The sequence below is a fragment of the Lepisma saccharinum genome, chromosome 11 (assembly GCF_977018435.1).
Source record: "Lepisma saccharinum chromosome 11, izLepSacc3.1, whole genome shotgun sequence".
Lineage (NCBI taxonomy): Eukaryota > Metazoa > Arthropoda > Insecta > Zygentoma > Lepismatidae > Lepisma > Lepisma saccharinum.
In genome coordinates, this window is record NC_139239.1 from 82,209,652 (window position 1) to 82,227,609 (window position 17,958).

Below are 17,958 nucleotides of genomic sequence, written 5' to 3' on the forward strand. Positions count from 1 at the left end.
ATTATTTCCCGGTTGAGAACGAAATAAAGTCTAGAATCCTGTATATAATCCATAGTGCTTATCCCTCTACCCATGAATGTCTAGCCTAGCTACTGTAGATTCATGTTATTATCTTAATCAATATCTGCCAGCATTTTCTACGATAGATCTTTTTCTTTACTTTAATACTTATTTTAGTTGTTGTTCTATACTCTAACTGCTTACCTTGTATTATTAATATCCTTCCTTTGTTTCAATTGCAACAAGTATTCACTCCTATTTTAAATATTTCTGCAATCCTACAATATATTTGATATGACCACTTTATTGCTTATACCCGGTATTCATTAGAACTAAGCTGACTCAGAAGTAAATTTATATGATACCAATATCCATGGCAATGCCAAACAATTTTTTAAAAAAACAAGTAATTATCTGACTTCTTTAACAATTGCCATAACCATGGAAATGTTTCCATGTGTATCTATGAGGCGCTGCACATGTGAAACTCCAAGGTGTGTTTAACTAAACGCTTTTAGATAAATCTCCCTCATTTTTTTACTTTGCTGGACTTACGAAGACTTGTCAGATATGCATTGCTAGAATTAAGGTAAGATATGTTGAATAGGTCCCTTTCATGCTCTATTAACTTTTTGGATATTACAATATCTCCTTATCGAGTGCCAGGAATGTATTCTTGTATGCTTGTTGTTGTTTTTTGTAAGAGACAATTGATTGATAATTCCATAGAATTTTGGACCACTATTTCTCCTCCCTGATTCAAGTTACAAAATGATTAGAGAAAGCTATCTCAGCTCAGTAATAATACTTCCTAATAAAATGTAATATTTATCTGATTTACAGTCTTAATATTTGTAGGTAAGGTATGAACAATCTGGCCACGATTTCGTCTCAAAAAAGGTTTTGGTCTATTAACATCCCAACATCTCAGAATGTCCCTTTCGAATCATCATATTTAGTCTAGAAGAATGAATGTTTTGTTTGAGACACCATTAAGTTATCTTCATGTTCATGCTCTTTCTGATGTTCTCACCAAAATCATAATTCATCCTCACCGTCACGATTAGTCAAACTTGGAAGAAGAACGACGGTAATTAAACAAACTTTCGACGATTTCATTCTCTTTACGAATTCCTTTATCTTAGCTGTAAAATTGTTCCGTTTGCTTTTAAGCTCACTTTATGCACAGAAAGGTTAATCAGGACTGAACCTACAGTTTAAAGTAGGATGAGATCACAATGTGCCTCCATCGGGTATCGAACCCCTGGGACTCCTTGATTACAAGACGACGACGTTACCACTACGCTATCTGAAAGGCTCCATTCTGTTCTGGTAGTCCTCATAATAGATAAATGTTATATACACGTTGAACGTTTACAGAATAACAAAAATTAGTATTCGTCAATGTTCTGGACTGATGCAACTCACTTGTATTAGTAGACATTCGGAAAACCTTTCCTTCGGAGTGGACCACTTACATCAATACCTCCCATAATATGTTTCTTTTCAAATTCAAAGTTGAACCACTTCATGAAATTATGACAGTATACATATGTCAGTAATAGGGGTTTCATTGCTACAACATTTCTTTAGGATAATATGAAAGGGTGTCTGGCCGCAATAACTGGAAGAAAGGGAGGCCAAGGATAAGCAAATTTCAACGAGAATGTTAAAATATTTTGGAAGCATTGGCTCAATCGGTATCGTTGTTTGCAATACTCAAATAGTGTGCATTCCCTACAAGGTCTTAAGATGAAAATTACAATGAACGTAAACATGTATACAGCACATGGACAAATGCTTTTGCACTTACGAATGTAAATATGTTTTGTATAGAAAAAACTGATGCGCAATTCTCCAAAAATATTTTTTTCTGTATGCTAACCTAGATGCCGATCAGCAAAGTAAACCAGATAAGAGAATGAAGGCTAAATTTCCTAGTCTTTATAAGCTTGTCCAAAATTTTTACTCAATGAAAAGACACTTGCCGATTGTGAGTTTCAATTGTCTCTTAGAATCTATCATTAAATTTTCGAAATATTTCTTAATTTTTTTTAAACCTTTTTGAATCATTCTGAAATGACATAATCTTTTCCAAACCTTTGTGTCATGCATGTCTTCTACATTTCATGTGAATGGGACTAACAATTCCCCTTGAATTTCTTCTATCTACTTATAACATATATATACAGGGTGTCATGTTAATGGCGCCCACGGACCACGGAAACGTATAGAGGACATCAGAACAAACTACTTTCCTCAGTAATATTTTTCTTTTTGGTGCATCATGGCGGTAAAACAGGCTTTTTGGAACGACTGTAGCGCCGAAACGACGCACCAACGAGAAAAATGTTACTGAGAAAAGTTGTTTGTTTTGATGTCCTCTGTACGTTTCCGTGGTCCGTGGGCGCCATTAAAATGACACTCTGTGCTGTGTGTGTGTGTGTGTGTGTGTGTGTGTGTGTGTGTGTGTGTGTGTGTGTGTGTGTGTGTGTGTGTGTATATATATATATATATATATATGCTTTATTGACCAATCTTACTTCCAACTATGCTTCTGCTCTCTGGGTGGTAGGGTGACAATTGCAACCTTGCTCCCTTGGCACAGCTCCATTCCTAACACCGGATGCACCGTAGTTATCCTATTAAAACGCGCTCAATTTTGTGCTGTTCATTCTGCAGTCGACATTAGGGCTATGACACATATACAACAGCTGACACCTGTTACGACGTAAGTAGCGAAATCTCTTTCATTAGACACATAAAGTAATTTAGACAGCACACAGTATTGTAATCGTCTAGTTATCTGAATCCCGTGATACTGGAAGATAGGATTAGATCAAGAAACCTCATGTGAGTATCGTATTGCTTCTTACCAGATAATAATGATGAACTGCGTTTTCTTTTCCATTAACTTTCTAATTTCTCCTTTCGATAATCTCAACATTTTTCACATAATAATTCCAAGTAGATTGCAAAAGGAACCATGCCGGCCCCTGTGGAGGAGTGGTTAGCACATCGCACTACGGCGCTAGGGGTCCCGGGTTCGAATCCTGGCCTGGGCATGGATGTTTGTGAGTGTCCATTCATTAATTTCATCGTATCATCCCTCATTCCCATTCTCGCAAATTAGCCAAAAGTGGCACGAAAAGCGAAGTCAAATAGAGCAATTCAAAGAAGCAAAACGAACCATGGTTATATTATTGTTTCTACTGTACGAAATGGAATCCCCCATAGCACACATCATGTTACCGCCTTCATTTCAAAGGTAGCTAAGCATTTCCAGCATTTTTACATAACTTTTCATAATAATTTACATTTCTGTTTGATTGTAGGTCGAGACCACAATTTGTTGATCAGTTGTAGCGTCAGAGTTTTTTTTTCTAGAGCAGAACACGATTACATGTGCTTGAAAATTTATATTTTAAAATATAAGAGAGATCAAAAGTTTAGAACGTGTCAACTAACTAATGGGACAGCATTTCGCTTAGATTGACGAACACCGTACCTTCATCAATCCTCGATTTTGGTATTCGAAAAAATATACCACTTTCGGTTCGTGACAGTTCCGCGCAGAGCATTTCCGAGCAAGTTAAAAATACGTACCTTTGCGCGCAAGGATGAGAATGAAGGGGTGGGGGAGAAGGTTTTCCCTCTCCCCTTGCCTTTAGGCTTTCGCAAGGTGACCAGTCAACCGTACTGGTAAATGCACAATGACAGTAAAATTCTACATGTTGGGAGTAGTTTTCTCTTAACGTTAAATTCGTTGCCTCCCCGACGGCGTAGTGGTAACGTCCTTGCCTTCTAATCGAGGGTTCCGGGATTCGATACACAGTGGAGGCACCGTTCGGTTCAGATCCCAATCTGTAGGTCCAGCCTTGATTGGCATTTCAATGCATGAATTGGACTTACAGCTCAAAAACTCTTAATGCTAAATTCCATCGTAGGTTGCAGTTTTTTATGCATATTAAATTAAAGTGTTCGTTAGATAAGCCGGAGACACATTAAACTCGTTTGTTTTCAAATAAAAATCATTGCTACTTACCTCATATGCATAGCGGAAGATTTTTGAAGCTGGCGATCACTTTTTTTCCATGAAAAACACGTTACTTTTAACATTATCATCATTTATTGGTCGTTGCTAATTCGGCTGGCAAATCTTGACTCACGTTGTTTATCGTCAGCTGATATGCAGTATCGTCAGCTGATGTGCAGTGTTTCCAAACTTATGAACCGATAAATGCCGCACAAACTATTCACAAAAGGTTTTTAAGCGAAAATTGAGGCTAAACTGTACTTTACGTCCTTATCTGCATGGTGATTGCTTCTTTGCGTTCGCGGTGCGCCGATAAATGCCGCACAAACTTTTCACAAAAGGTTTTTAAGCGAAAATCGAGGCTAAACTCTATTTTACGTCCTTATCTGCATGGTGATTGCTTCTTTGCGCTCGCGGTGCGCGATGGTGGTGCGGCACCCGGCATCTCTTCGGGTAAGTACCTTTTTCTTTTTACACTTTCTTTTCACGATAACCCCACTATCCATTCACGGGGTCGAGGTATGCCTACGAGGTTAGGTTAGGCCTGTTAGGTTAGGTTCCATTAGCACTCATTTCACCCCTAAATATGTGCTTCATTATCTAAAAAATTCCTTAGTATGTTCAATTACGCATATCCGGACAACATGGGTTTTTCTCGATTTACTCTTTCAGGAAATTTTTTCCCACCTTTGGGATTTACGTTGTTCAATTCCTTATCGTAACGCAACTCCCATGCTGCGTTTGGGATCGAACCTAGAACCTCTAGATTTAATTGAGTGATGTAGCTATTCCTCATTCATCTCTCAGATGGTTATCACTCGCTTGGCCTAAATGTGATAAATGCAAGAGGTTATCTTTTAAAGGAATGGTGATAGAAATTAGCTTAGATTAGATATGGGTTTTATATTCTCCATGACTGAACCGATATGGATTGGTTAAGAAAAGATATTACTTGCCTTACAAATATATGGAGATTGTTTCTAGCTTGTCCTCTCAACTATCACTTGTCTGACCTCCCTGTCAGGCATCGAATCTATCACACACCATCGTCCAATAATCGTTCTCCACTTTGCTCCTCTCTCACAATCCGCAGACCTTGCTCTCTCTCCTATTCTCGCCAACTGATCACACCTCCTGACAATTCCAACCCTCATGCCACATACGACTTCGAAGTCAATCACCCGACCTTTGCCTGATTACTTATTCAGCATTCCTTTCTCTGTTTCCTACTATGCTAAGAATTTATACATCCTACCCAATACCTTGGGTACGATACGCTCCTCTACCCCCTAAAGAAAATCCTTTGATTTTCACCTAAAGATGAAAGATTTAAAGTTGTATTCCATATCGATCCTTTCTATGGAGAGATTTTTTTTTATTATAAAATATAGTGTACTAAAAATATTGTAATAACATACCATTACCCAGAATATATGTAAATGGAATAATATAGGTCCTGAAAATATAGATATATCACGAGTCCCGATAGAAACAAAGAGAAGAAAAAATACATGTCTGCGTAAAGCATATAAAAGGTAAACACTGGCACGTGAGTTTGTTATGCTAACTTGACAATCTGCTCGTGCGCGTATTCATTGAGAGGCTTACGCTACACATCTGAGTTCCAATACTACATGATGACGTAGCGAAGTCCGTGCATAAGCATGCAACACTCTGACACCACGTGAGAAAATTATAAAAGCATTGTTCCACAAGAATGGATCTTGTCAAAATTTATGTCTCAATGACACACTAGCGAAGTAGTGTAATTGATCCTGCAAGCACTGACACTGTACAACACTGTTATGTATTTGGAAGTTAATATTTACAAAATCAGCAACGTTTGTGATACTCATCCGAGTTACACTTGCACACATATGTCATTATCGATGTAAATTTCACCGTCTCTTACTTTATTGTATCATTTAAATATCGCTGTCGTTTTTATTTATAATATATGTCAACTATCACAATAAATATTTAATTAGAAAATTTGAAGTTAATCAAAATATATATACTGTATCAATAACTGTCCTTGAATAATAATATATGTACATGAATTTATGTATTTGAAAATAAGAATATAATAGTGTTCGATAGATAAAATCACAGCACTAACATTTGTCCATAAAATAATCCTTGAGTTAACCTGATTCTCACAAAAAGTTCAAGTAAAATACCATTATTTTACTCTTGTTATCATCACTTAATAGTCTTTGCGCATAGCAATGAAGTTTCTTCTTGAACTAAACCACGTATATATGTATATATTAGTTCCTTGTGGCCGTGAAAAATGTTTTTCACTTTGATGCATTAACTTTGCAGCTACAAATATTGTCATTGAAGAAAAACGTATAGTAGAGAACTGCATATCGTCGAATTGTGAATGTGAAGTATTTAGTTGTATGTAAATATTCTTTCAAATCGATGTATGTATTATCAGCGTTGAATATCAGGTCTCACTACTACTTGACTTCAGTAGGAGTTAATTAGAATAGAATGAAGGAGATCCGTGTTAAACGATTTGGTGCTTATCGACTGATTTCGCTGAACTGCGTAATTAAAATTGATGAAAGGTCTAATTGTAATTCCTGTTTCCACGTGTCGAAAAAAATAAAAGAAAAATCTCAGAAATAAAACTCTTGAGAAAATCTTAAGAAGGTTCGTATATCAAAATAATTTCTCTGCGTCCTTCAGGTGTAAATCGTGTTGATTTCTTATTTCTCCAAGGTTTTAGCTGGTGACCATCTCTAGACGTGGACGTCTGTGGAAAAGTTGAACTGAGGACTGTTAACATGGTTTCATAATATTGTTAAAATGTTCATTTCACCGTTAAAATTTGAAATATCTGTGAGGCAATTCAGGTAGGTTTTGGAAAGGAAATTTGCTTCATATACCGAACAGGCATTTCCTCCTGATCGTTGGTGTAATGTTGTGTGTGTGAGAGAACTTAATATGTCGGTATGTGTAGAGGTTTTGTTGAGACAAGGGCGCCTCTAAGTCACCCTTATTTTTAAAAAAATAGTGTTTGTAAATATTACAAGTATGAAAAATCTTTTAGTTGAGGGTTGTTACATTTTAGGAAATGGAATTTGAAAAGGAGTACCGATTCAGTCATAACATTTACTCTTACTATAAATTACCCAAATTCTAATTAATGCCATCCTTTACACACCAAATATAATTACAATCCGGAGAAAATAAATAAATAAATATAACTACTAATAATTACTAAAAGCAAATTGAACTTTACATATGAATTGAATGTAATGCTGTAAATACTCTTGAAGATGTTATGAGTGTATACTGTATACTACTGCGAAATTTAAATTATAATTGGTTTCTGAATATATATGAACGCTTAAATTGACTGAAAATATCTATAAATAACAATTGAATGAAATGAAATACTTCAAATATTACCTAAAAAAATAATGTGTCGAATGATCGTCCTTCTGTTTGTATAATATTGATAAAATATCGTCATTAATAAAGATTAAATGTAAAATACACAACTTGCTGATAGTGTCCATGACAATTGGAATACGTAAAATAATATTCTAAGAATCCGAAATTTCGTTGTCCATTATAGACTCTTTCTCCCCTAATGATATTGCAATCAGCCTAAGAATACAAAAAAAAATATGGAGAGAAAACAATGAAAGTTGACAATTGGTAGTGTGTAACTATATGCATATGCACCTAACATTAAATGATATAAAAATGAAAAGTTAATTCCAATGTAGATTCCAAATGTTGTCTCACAAAGAAATAGCGTTCTGAACAGACATAAAATTCCATGTTCCCTCGTATCTTTCGAGTTGATAACCTGAGTTGAAAGAATGCTCTGCCGGCAGTTTATTCAGTTCCCCGCTAATGTGGAATGTGAGATATCTGCTGTTTAATTTGCAACGTGTTGGTTACTACATGTCAAAAGAGAATTTTGCTCCTGCCGATGTAGGGAGATATCGTGGCCGCAAGAAACGAATAGAATGCCTAACTTGCATATTTCTTCTGTTATTCTGTCTTTCTGAATGTAACTCAAGTTTCCCCATTGCTTAAGGAGGAAGGACATTTCCGTTGCATCCCGGTTGAACTTTATCCTTTTGCTGACGACAGATAATTTACCATGAAGACGTTCGACGCTGATTTGCGATATCGTTTTCAGAATGTGAAATACATGTGAGGGAAATTTTATGGTAGTGGGATTTTACAATACGGGAAAATATCTTAGGAAGTACTCTAAGCAACTTGATTATAACATTCAATAATTGTAGAGTGATATTTGGAATGAAATATCCCAAATCAGATGGATCAATGTAATGTACGTGTTTAATGAAAGCTTTTTTTAATCTAGCTTTTATGTAAAGTTATGTAAGAAAGATATAAAAAATAATTAACTCTTAACATAGAATGCATAAAATTATAAAAGTAATCTTAATATTTATATTATTTCCATGTGATACATTTCATTTGAGCTTTATAATTATCCAAGAACCAAAATATTCACTATTCTCTTCGTATTATTATTATCTATATTATAATTATTATTATCGCAATACTTATTTAGTTATTATTGATCTGTAGCTCGTTTAATTGAATAATTTACTGGCTGTATGCCTAGTCAGCTCTTATTATAACTGTTCTCTTTATTTAACGTTATTTAAATCTTATAAAACTGATAATCTCATATTTCTGTCATTTATTTAGTTATTAAAATTATAAATGTAATTAACTTAAATTTAACAATTGAAATATTAAAATATGTACTTCTTTAAACCCTATTTTGACTAACCACGCTAAATCATAGAGAATTTTAATTCTCATTTTCCTTATCGAATGTGTTTAACACATTTTATTCATAAAAAATACTAAAGTCTATTATTGACTTACACTATTTATCTTTTGTAGTTCACAAAAGATTATTTCCATCAGTTCTCTGCAGGCCTACAGAAACCTGAGGAAAATTTCTTGCGCGCTGTTTACATTCATTCCCTTTGTTCACTATCCGTGAATACAATAATATTAATGATTATTATTTTTGCGCGTTACTGTACTTGTTGTTCATTATTATGAAACCTCGATGACTACGATTTATAACTAATGATTTTAGTGTGGTAATAACTAGTTTTACACTGCCGTGCAATTATTAAGGGCTAAACAATAATATTTCACATAATTTTAGTGTTTGTTAGTTTAAAGAAAATATTTGCAAGATGTAAAATTTATTTAGTGCATCAGAGTACTGAAAAGGAAGTTACGTACAGGGTAAAAGGTATGTTCTCACTCATTCACTCCTGCTGTTGCTGTTCTTCAGTCTCATCACCATTTACATTGTCATCGCCGCTACCGTATTCCGAAGCATAGTATTTCTTCAATCTCTGGACCGAAATTGAGTCCACGATTGTCTGTCCTCGTTTTGTCTTATATTCCACTTTGTAAACATTGGGATTTTCTTTTCCTATAATTTTACAAGGTCCTTTATATACTCCTGAAAAGCATTTAGCGGTGTGTATACGATGACTGCCATCGTATACTAGAACCAATTCTCCTGGCGTAAATTCAATGGACTGATGACGTTTATCGTAGTACTTTTTTGCTTGTCGGTGGCGTTTCTGTAGAGACTCATAAGCTGCTTCTCGTGCTTTTTCGAGAATCTTGAATCTCATCTCGTTGTTTACATTCACACTGGGCGTTAAATGTAGTCCGCTCTCCCAGACTAATCTAGGCGTAAATCCATGAAGAAGAAAAAATGGACTGTTCTTCAAATTCTCCTGGTAATTAACGTTGTATGACCACACGGCCGATTGCAAGTATAAAAGCCAGTCTGTGTGTTTTGAGTTCACGAAGTTTTTCATAAGTCCCTGTAAAATAGCATGTGATCGTTCCAATAATCCAATTAAATTGTGATTAGCTGCTGGAGCGAATTTTAGATGGATTCCACATTTCTCCGATAGTTCTTTAAATAAACTAGCTGTGAATGAAGTACCTCTGTCTGTATCTAAATGAGACGGACATCCGTAGCGTAAAATTACATTTTCAAAAAGGAAGTTAGCTGCTGTCTCACTTGAAGTATCTGCTACTGATTGAGCAATTAAAAATCGAGTACCATGATCGATTGCACTTAGTATGTATTTATGGCGGAGCAAACCACTTGGTGGATACGGTCCGCTAAAATCTAAAGCGATTCTATCGAATGGTTTCTGTGAGTTGAACGTTAAAAGTTCTCCATATGGTGCTCCTTTTATGCGCTTATTCTGCTGACAAATTACACACTCCTTGACCATTTTCTGAATATGGTTCTTCATGAATGGAAAGTAAATCCTATCCAACGCATTTTTGTATGTTTTAGTGAAGCCGTAATGCGCTCCTCCAGCTGGTAAACTATGTAATGTCTCAATAACAGTGTTGCGAAGTGACTTCGGTATGCATAATAATTTTTTAGTCGTAGCTCCCAGTTTATGTTGTCTATAAAGAAGTCCATTTTCCATAACATAATAGCAGGCTTGCCTCTGCAGGGAGGGGTTGGGTGGGTTGTTGCCCTCCTCGTCTTCTTTTCCTTCCAAAATATTAATAATATTTCCAAAAAAAGAATCCTCTCGTTGGTGTATAGCAACATCAATTGTCTCATCTAATAATAACAATGTACGTGGCTCTGGAAGCTCCTCGTCTTCTCCCTGTGGATCATGTTCTGTTTCTCTGCTGATAGCATCCGCCATATTTTGTGTAGTTTTACAGTGAATGGGCGTAAAATCGAACTCGGCCATCAACGTGTACCATCTAAACAATTTGTTTGAAAGTTGCGTTGAGGAGCGAATGAATGTGATTGCTTGGTTGTCGGTAAATAATTCGAAATGTCTCCCAAGTAAAAAGAATCTGAATGACTTAAATGCGTATATGATTGCCAACAATTCTTGCTCGATGGTTGAAAGTCGAGTTTCATGGTCTTTTAAAACTCTACTGCAGTAGGAAATAGGCTGAAAATCACCGTTCCCATTCGGTTGTAAAATCACCGCGCCAATAGCCTTACTGCTTGCATCCGTATATACCCTTACTTCTTTGGATGGATCATATGCCATTAATACAGGAGCTGTAAGTAAAGCCTCTTTCAACCTCTCAAACGCAGTTTGCTGTTCTTCCCCCCAGAGAAATTTCTTCTTTTTTCCTATCAATTTTTGCAAGGGAAGTGCCATCTCGGAATATGATTTTAAAAACTTCCTGACATAAGATGTTAATCCGAGAAATGTGCGAACTTGTTTCACGGTTGTCGGTGTCTTATATTTCTTGATAGAATCAATGATTTTGTCATTGATCCGATAGCCAAATTTTGAAATTTTATGTCCTAAAGCAATAACCTCAGTGTAGCCGAAGTGACATTTTTCTATCGCAAGTTTTAATCCCGCAGCCTGTAAACATTGTAACATTTTCTCCAGAGTTACGAGCATTTCTTCAAAGGTATTTCCGAAGCAAAATAAATCGTCCACATAATGGGCAAAATGATTGGGATCCAAATTTGAGCAAGCAAGGTGAATGCAACGAGTCATCGCACTTGATGAACTGACGTGGCCCTGTGGCACGACGTTCATTTGATACTGTGACATTCCTGGTATTGTAAATGCTGTATATTTCTTACTGTCCTCGGTTAGAGGAATATTAAAGAATCCGCTCTTCAAGTCCGCCGTACAGTAGTATTTCTTGCCCCCCATATTGTATAATATTTCATTGATGTTATTCACACCCAGAGCGTCAAATACAGACGAAACATTCAATCTGCGATAATCCTGGCATAATCTATAACCCCCCTTTGCCTTCTTTACAAGGATAACTGGAGAGTTAAAGGGTGATTGTGTAGGTGAAATAACACCTTGCTTTAATAAAGTCTCAATCTGATCTTTAATTTCATCACGAAGGTGAACTGGAATCGGGTAGGATTTTAAGTGAAATTCTGTGTCATCTTTTAGTTGAATTCTATGTTTATAATTCGTGGCTCTACCTATATCATCCTTTGACCACGCAAAAACATGTGGATATTTCATTAAAACAGCCAAAAGTTGCTCCTTTTGCTGGGCTTCTAAATTCGGATTCACATCAAACCGACTAGGGTCCGCCCGTGTGTCACTGACGTTCCCTGACTCTTCCGTCGCAAAAACCTGTGCCTGTTCACCAATTTCATCCTTATTCTCATCATTATTGTTACTCATGATTGGCCTATCCCATGTTTCAGCTTTCCCGATAATAGTGCCTTTCTTAATAGTAACATTATAATTTAAAGGATTTGTGATCCAAATAAGATTCGAATCCGGATTAATAATTGCTCTGGCAACCATCAATCCCGTTTTCTCTTGAAACTGTAGGTCCGGTTCCAAGAGTGTCCTATCTTTGTCATATGAATTAGCCAATTTCAATGGAACGCACAAATGCGTCCTGGGTTTCACTTTTATCTTTTTAGCAGCTACAAATTCTGGTTGCAAAACATGATGTAACAAATGGGAAACTTTGATTGACACGTCAAAGGCTTTCTTATTCTCATTTTTAATTTGGTTTCTAGGAGGTGTGCCGAATCTATGCAATGTAAGCTTATTTTCCTCAAAATCTAACTTAGCCTTTTGTCCCTTCAAAAAATCATTTCCTAATATAGTAATTTGATTAAAATCCTTAACAATTCTAAATGGATGAACAAATGTTTGGTTATGTATAGAAAATGGTAGTAACACAATTTCCTTAACCGTCAGTTGACTATTAGTGACCCCTCTAATCGCAGTATTTATATTAAATCGCTTGGCATTGACTGGTATGTTCTTATCTCCAGTTACCGAAATTTGACTTCCACTATCCAGGATGAACTGTCGAATTTCTCCATCTACTTTCACATTGATGTAAATCAGATCTTCAGAAGGAAAAGTAGAGACCGTTAGAGTTTTCCCTGATAGCCCTGCACCTAGGTCCCCGTCATATGCAGGTCTTACTCGTTTAAAATTGCTTCTGTTCTTACGAAAAGTAGAATGATTTGCATTAACAACCTGATTAGTATGGTTGTTTGGATCTTCGCGCCCCTGTTGTTGCTCCAAAAATGTTCGCGGCGATGAGGATGAAAAATGCGAACGCTGAAATCGAGGGTTACCGCCATTGCGCCATCGCCCCCTATGCGAACGTTGCGACTGTGTGTCGAGATTATTATTGTGGTTGTTATGCCAAGTATTTATGTTCTGAGCTCTATGATTACTATTATGATAATAGGTTCTCCTATTCTTTCTATTTCTAGGAACATTTTCTCTAAGTGGATATGAGAATGATGACTCAGTGAATGAATGTTTTTTCCGATGTTCAGCAAGTGCATTTACTTTAGCCTCAAGATTCTGGAATTGCAAAACTAAATCTGACTCATGAGATTGGAGTCCCGTGTTCGACTGTAATTGATCAAGGTCTTGTTGTAGTGCATTTAATCTTTCCTCGATCTCCCGATTAGCCTGAGAATAACTTATGTCAACATGACCATTGACCGTGCGCTGCAACGTGATAGCTTGCTGAGTCGGCATGTAGGCTCGACTCGATTCAGAACACGACAGAGCTTTCATTGTCTCACATTCACTTTCTAGAATTTTACGTTTTTGCACGAGATATTTGAATTGTTCAACATGTTTCAGGACTCGTAACATTTCATGCACTGAATCATATTCCCTGTTATAAACTTCTTTCATAAAGTTAGGTTGTAAACCCCCTCTTATTTGCTTAATTTGCTCACTAATGTCCATGGCAGGATCTAATTTTAATAACAATAACTGTTTTTCTCTCACATATTTTGAAACAGGTTCATTTTCCTGATGGAAGCGTAATCTGATTTGTTCTTCTAATTGAAAAGTATCCCCCGGTTCCGTAAATTCTTCCACAATTTTAGTTTTTAAAGTTACAAAATCTATATCCTGTGCTTCCTGAGTTCGACTCCAAGTATTGAACCATTCCAATGCTGAATCAGCCAAAAATGCCGGTAGCAATTGCCTTTTCTTTAAGTCATTCCACTCATTAAGAATAGCTAAACTTTCAAATTTGTCAATGAATTTTAATACATTCTCGTGAATGTTACCTTGAAACTGGATAGTTTCGAGAATGTTGGGGTGGATAAATCTAGATTGCGCCATGATTCTATGAATAGCCTATGTGCAGGAAAAATGCTTGATTAGCTTAAAATTAGCACTAAGTTGCTTGTTTTCTTTTCTCACCCCCCTGTGGCTTTGACAGGACATTATTAGCAATTATTTACTCTCCCGGAAATTTGATAAGTTAGGTTCAACAATCGCGTAACAGAGTGACGACAGTACCGAACACATCTTTAAAATATTTAACCAACCTTTATGCAACATCCTAATGTCAATTCTTATGTTTTCACAAGCCAATCGCCGAATAACCTAGTCAAAACTCTACTCTTATTTATTTGCGCCTTACCGCGTAGCATATTGCTAGGCCTACCTTTTGCTTTCTTTTCTTGATATTTGGTAATAATTGATTATTAACACAACGTGAAGCGATAACAAGTGAAAATTCCGGCGCCATATCGCACGTACATAATTATAAAAGCTAGAAGGCTCTATTATTTTCATCATATTTCGGAATGAAATAGATGAAAATCGCAGTATTTCACGTACTGCAGTGTTTTCGCATAGCATTTGCAAAAAAATGGATGAGAAGCCCTAAGCAGCCTCCACCACGTAACGCAACTCCCATGCTGCGTTTGGGATCGAACCTAGAACCTCTAGATTTAATTGGGTGATGTAGCTATTCCTCATTCATCTCTCAGATGGTTATCACTCGCTTGGCCTAAATGTGATAAATGCAAGAGGTTATCTTTTAAAGGAATGGTGATAGAAATTAGCTTAGATTAGATATGGGTTTTATATTCTCCATGACTGAACCGATATGGATTGGTTAAGAAAAGATATTACTTGCCTTACAAATATATGGAGATTATTTCTAGCTTGTCCTCTCAACTATCACTTGTCTGACCTCCCTGTCAGGCATCGAATCTATCACACACCATCGTCCAATAATCGTTCTCCACTTTGCTCCTCTCTCACAATCCGCAGACCTTGCTCTCTCTCCTATTCTCGCCAACTGATCACACCTCCTGACAATTCCAACCCTCATGCCACATACGACTTCCAAGTCAATCACCCGACCTTTGCCTGATTACTTATTCAGCATTCCTTTCTCTGTTTCCTACTATGCTAAGAATTTATACATCCTACCCAATACCTTGGGTACGATATACGTTATAAAATAAGCTTTCCAACGATATATGACACGTATTCCTTAGGAAAAGGACGTAAACTACATTGTTACCTTAAATTGGAACAAAAAACCCGCTCACACGTCATCTTGTAAAACTACCGCGTGGTTGCTACACTGTGAGGGGGTTACATAACCGAACGCACGGAACATTTGATTCACGTAGTCGACGGTAATGGTGGCACAATCTATCGCACAACGGAGATGCATGATTGACGAAAAATACCTTATTTACAGGCAAAATACGTAGCACGATTCTAAAAAACAATATCTCCGGCTTCAGAAAGTCCTCAAGAACACAATTCTGTAAGTACTTTCTCGTCTTTTCTCCTGTAAATTTTAAGAAATCCGTCTCCGGCTTATACTACTGTTACCGAAAAACTTTCACTATCATTTTTACAAGAGGCTGTTTCCAGGAAACACAATGAGGGGATGGTGTCTTTATAGTTATTAAACTAAAAAATTACAACCATGTGGAGCAAAATGATTTACAATCGCACATATATTTACAACATGGAAACTCAAAGTTAAGCTCATCATCATGTTGGAACACCTAGCCCAAGAATTTCTAATTAGAAGTTGACACATACAGAGCAAACACAAACACATCATACATGTATGTATGTATGCATACATCCTATGAGCCATTATACCTACCAAAATAAATAGATACATAAATGATATTACAGTTGAACCTGAGTTACACGTATGTCAAGGTGAAGAGAAAATAATAGGTATAATTCAGAATTACTTACAAATCAGATTTAGATACCATGCCATATTATTATTAAAATACTGTAATTGCATCTATTTTGAGAAACAAGACTCACGTAATACAGGCTATTTCTGTCATAAAGTGGCAAATTAACGAATCTAAAAGATAGATTCTTAAGTTTTATGTAGATTAGTGTCCACGTTGCATGTAAATTTTACTTTCTGGGTCAAGCGTGTAATATTTTATCTTTCTGTTTGCCATAGCCGACTAGCTGCAACTGAAATGGTTCACTCAAGGTGCTGATGTTCTGTTTTTATTATGGAACACTGCAAACGTCAGCTATCTGCATCTTTTTATAGTGTGTACTTTCGTATCGCGATTACTTGCAAAAGAAAATGCGTCTCATGTTCTCGACGAGTGAGGCAAATCTTTCTCCACTGATTTCATGCCTCGTCTCGCCTCTTCTAAACTTTGTGTAACACTCATCTTTCTCGCAACTCGAGATCGACCGCCTCCATGCCTTCCTACCTTGTTTCGTATTTGAAAATCGCCATGTGTTTTAGTAACCACAAGAAATGTACACTTTTGTAGCTTGGTTTCGTACAAATCAACTGTATTTTATGAAAATTAGTACGTATAACACCGAATTACGTATAAACGCATTACGTATAAATAAGGTTTAAGTATAGCGCCTAGAATAACGTAGTGTGGAAAACGGCATGCTTCTGCGCTCTCTGGATGGTTCCACCTCGAAATGGATCCGCTAGAGGCGCTGGTGTTGACCCCGGTGCTTGGTGTTCGACTGCTTATAATGGAAGTAAATGGAGTTTTCGCTGCAACGTCTGATTCTTTTACATGAAGCATTTCTATGAATGTGATAATTGTTATGATATTTGGTACAGTGGTCGCGAAGATATTAACGAACATTCTAGACAGTCGACCACGTCCTGTTATCGTCATACTTTCGTTAATAATACGGGAGAAAAAATACGCGTGGAATGCTCTTGGCAACTAAATTTTTGTGTATGAATTAGGTTCGTTATTATTATCATCATCATTTCTTTTAAAGATATACACACTGAAGCATTTGTATTTTTGATATTTACTGTATCTTTTCTTCCGCTTTAAACTAATCGCGGCGATGATGATAATGATGATTGCATGAAACGACTAGGGGAACCCCACAAAACTTTCTTAGTGCCATCGACATGATTGTAAGGCAACTTTCAAACCAATGGGAAAAGCGACACGGGATGTTCACACTGTCACACTAGTGACACACACTTCACATGAGGTTCCAAACAGCAAACGACACGTTCATATGGCGTATTCGCGTGCTACTTGTTACTTCGGTCGGAAAGCTCCTTAAAGGAAGGGTGCTGAGACTGAAGCGACGCGCTACAGGGGGAGTTCCCAACTAAGTGACAAGCGACATGGTGCCTTCAGTCTATTAGCAAGCGTTGCTTGCGAACAACAGATAGGCGACACGATAAACCGCACATTACAACTACAGATCTAGGCGACACGATAAGCAACACGTGTCGCTTTGTCGCTTCTGCGTCGCTCAAACTGGGCCATTTCCTCAATAGCTTGCAATATGTTGCCGTGGTTTGTTGTTCGCACATACGCGATGCAATGAGTGTCTTGCTTTAGTGAGATTGCGCACCAAAGCGACAAGCGGCACGCGACACTTATCGCTTGAGGATTTCACCAACCGAACGCTGGCCTGTGCTTCCCGTCATGCCGCTACGATGTGAAATGTTGCTCTTGATTGGCTCCTTTCCAAGCAACATGTGTCGCTTCGGTGTGAAAGTTGCCTTGGACCGAAGGACCCGTGTCGCTTTGGTGTGATCTCCTCGTATCGTTTGTCGCGTGTCGCTTTGGTGTAAAATCTCCTTGAGGAAACGGTGCAGTCAGAGCTTTTGTC

The 17,958-nt window shown here is 37.0% G+C and overlaps 1 protein-coding gene across 3 annotated transcripts in view; it reads left to right on the forward strand.

Annotated features, from left to right (window-relative positions):
* Positions 1–456: 456 nt before the first annotated feature.
* Positions 457–17,958, forward strand: part of LOC145995337 (GILT-like protein 1) — a 34,573-nt gene continuing 17,071 nt past the window's right edge. Inside the window, exon 1 of one of the 3 annotated variants that reach the window (XM_083131950.1) lies at positions 457–589. The gene's annotated coding sequence lies outside the window, so the exon portion shown is untranslated. Of the gene's footprint in view, positions 590–2,683; positions 2,732–2,766; positions 2,854–17,958 lie in introns of those variants that run through there. The other 2 variants (XM_083131948.1, XM_083131949.1) reach the window with 2 other exon arrangements.